The 3,421-nt window shown below is 38.7% G+C and overlaps 1 pseudogene; it reads left to right on the top strand.

Moving 5' to 3' along the window:
• The first annotated feature begins 1,793 nt into the window (after positions 1-1,793).
• LOC122678392 lies at positions 1,794-2,728 on the top strand (annotated as a pseudogene).
• Positions 2,729-3,421: the final 693 nt, after the last annotated feature.

Raw genomic sequence — 3,421 nt, 5'->3', positions numbered from 1 at the left:
ATTAAGGGAATGTTAATGTAGATGCTTCCCAGGTGGCACAGTTGGTAAATAATCTATTTACCAATGCCAGATTTGCAAGAGACTTGGGTTCAATACCTGGATGGGGAAGATCCCCTGAAGTAGAAGATGGCACCCCCACTCCAGTATTCTTGCCTGGAAAACTCTATGGGCAGAGGAGCCTGGTGGGCTACAGTCAATGGGGCTGCAAAGTGTTGGACACGGCTGAGAAACAGAAATGGAGAGAGAATACTAATAACATTTACATGGGAGAAATTTTGAAGAAAAAATGTTCTCTAGAAGGTAATGTTTGTTTTCAGATATTCATACACTTTGGTTGAAAGCTTAGCTGAGGAGCCAATGGAGCGAAGCTACCATCTGTGGGATTATGACTGAACACCTCTAAGTCAGAATCCTGCCCATGCAAAATGATATGGCAGCATCGCAGGAGCCTTGATTGGCCTTGGGTTGCTGGTCTCCCAACATCCCTCCTGGCAGGCCTCCACCAGGGTCCCTAAGGGAGCGCCACCCTGTGTTTTGGGACCAGGGTCAGGAGCAGAGAGCCCATCTTCCTGGGACACTGGGTGCAGCCAGAAAGGTAGCCACACCCTTACCTATCACAGCACCCCAATTTGTGGGGGACCTGGTGCTAAACCATTCATAGATGAACTAATTCTTGTTTAGGATTTCCTATGTAGCAGAGCAGCTCCATTGCTGCTATCCACTAAAAGCTTCAATAATTTGGCCAGTTGATGCCAAGAGCTAATGCATTGGAAAAGACTGTGATGCTGGGAAAGATTGAGGGCAGAAGGAGAAGAGGATGTCAGAGGCATGGCATCACCATAGCATGATGGCATGGATGCATCACCAATGCAATGGACATGAACTTGAGCAAACTCTGGGAGATAGTGAGGGATAGGGAAGCCTGGCATGCTGCAGTACACAGGGTCACAACGAGTCGGACATGACTTGGAGACTGAACAACACATTTTGGTTTCCTTAACTCATAACACAGATCCAATCTACTAAACATCCACTCTGCCTCCTCTCTTGACTATCTAATATCTGAGAAGACTGATGAAAGAAATCCATTGTCTAAATTCCTTTATTCCATTATCTGGGGCTTCAGAAGAGGGATATGAGGTTGGGAGGTTAATGTGAGTCTGAGTGAAAACTTAGAAATTGGTCAGGTTGTTAAAGGTTTCATTCCAGTGACTTTTATTTTGGAGACATATCCACTGGGTGACTTTTTCCTGAGACATTTAGGTTTTCTATATTACAGTAGAGAATAACAATACAAGGGACCAGGTGACACAAATTAGGATAGGATGATTTTATGGGGCTTGAAAAAAGATGAAGTTTTTCCCAGCAGGAGGGAATCCTCTAAGAGTCAGGGTTGGGGCATTTTAAAAGTCAACAGGTAGCATTTATTTTACTGTATTTCCTAGAAATACAGTAAATTAGAAAATCTAGGTTATAATCCCTGCTTTTTCAATTCAGGGTATGTGATTTGGATAAGACTCTTAAAATTATTTCTACTCTGATTCCAACCTGTAAAATAGGGATTTTATAAAGAAATATTCTGTGAAACACACATACTGGCATATGGTAAAAACTTAAAGTAAATTATCTATTTTTATTAACTTGTTTTAAAAAAAAAAATCTCCTGAATTATGTTAGCAGGGCATAGTAAATTTACTTTCAGAGACAGATCCCAGTGCTATACATTGATAATCCCCTTTTCTGTGTCTTCCCTTTGTGTTTTCTTCTGAAGGTTACTTAAAAGAAGAAGAAAAATGAGAAACTACACAGAAATAACAGAATTTACCCTCCTGGGACTGTCAGACGACCCACAAATCCAGGTCGTGATCTTTGTCTTTCTGCTCATCACCTACATGCTCAGCATCACTGGGAACTTGACCATTATCACCCTGACCCTGCTGGATGCCCACCTCCAGACCCCCATGTATTTCTACCTCAAGAGTTTCTCCATACTGAAAGTTTCATTCACAACTGTCACTATTCCCAAGTTCTTGGCCACCATTACTACAGGAGATAAAACCATCTCTTTTAATGACTGTATGGCTCAGTTATTTTCTTTCATTTTCTTGGGAGTCACTGAGTTTTACCTCCTGGTTGCCACGTCCTATGACCGCTACATTGCCATTTGCAAACCACTGCATTACATGACCATCATGAATCATAGAGTCTGCACACTGCTTGTCTTGGCCTCTTGGCTGACTTGATTCTTAATTATATTCCCATTACTCATGTTCTTCATACAACTTGATTACTGTAAGTCCAATGTTATCAACCATTTTACTTGTGATCATTTCCTTTTAGTATACCTTTCTTGTTCAGACACCAAATTCCTAGAGATACTGGGGTTTTCCTGTGCTGTGTTTATTCTTCTGTTCTCTTTAGCATTAATAATTCTGTCCTACACATATGTCATCAGAACAATTTTGAGGATCCCTTCTACCACTCAGAGGACAAAGGACTTTTCCACGTGTTCTTCCCACATGACTGTCATCTCCATCTCTTATGGCAGCTGCATTTACATGTATGTGAATCCAACTACAAAAGACAGGGTCTCTTTGAGCAAGGGAGTAGCTGTGCTAAATACCTCAGTAGCACCCATGTTGAACCCCTTTACACTCTTAGGAATCATCAAGTCAAGAGAGCCTTCATGGACATGGCAAGGAAGAATATGTTTTTCTCAAGGAAATGAAAATATAAAAGTCCTGTTTCATGAATTAGAGGCATATGAACAAAGAGCAATTAAATTAAAATCCAGGTTTTTCAAAATTTATTAATATCTACACAGCCTCCCTAGATTCATTTTCATCATTTATATTTTTATTGTCAGCAGTTTACCAAGGATATTTGCATAGGTGTATTTTATTTTTTCCATTTAAATTCGAACTCTTCATATATGTACATATATATACATATACATTTTTTCCATTCAGACTGCAAACCTTCTCTCATGCACTTTTCTTCTGGTGAAATTTCAAAATGCAAGAGAGAATAACATTTTGTGATTTCACCAGAATTACTCTTTTCAGTAATTGAGTAAATATTGTATCATGTTTAACGTTATTTTTTATTACCACACAAGGACAATAAACTTTATCTGACAGTCTCATTAGAATATTGCATATACTTTCCTTTTCATATTGTGGCCAATTTAGTAACTATGTGAAAAACAGTACAACTTAAAAGAATAATGTAATTACATTTTCTTGAGAAATCAAATAACTTTTCTCATTACTAAGTTTAACATTTTCTGTGCTGTATAATTTATCAACTCAAAGACTATCGTAATGAAGAAAACTATGAAAGCTATTAGGGAAAGCTATGAAATAGCCTCCACTTCTTGGGGAAGTCAAAAATTAACATATGTATCATAACAATTCTTTTA

This window comes from Cervus elaphus, chromosome 3, assembly GCF_910594005.1.
Source record: "Cervus elaphus chromosome 3, mCerEla1.1, whole genome shotgun sequence".
In the NCBI taxonomy this organism is placed as follows: Eukaryota; Metazoa; Chordata; class Mammalia; order Artiodactyla; family Cervidae; genus Cervus; species Cervus elaphus.
This window is presented reverse-complemented; position numbering and strand designations above follow the sequence as displayed.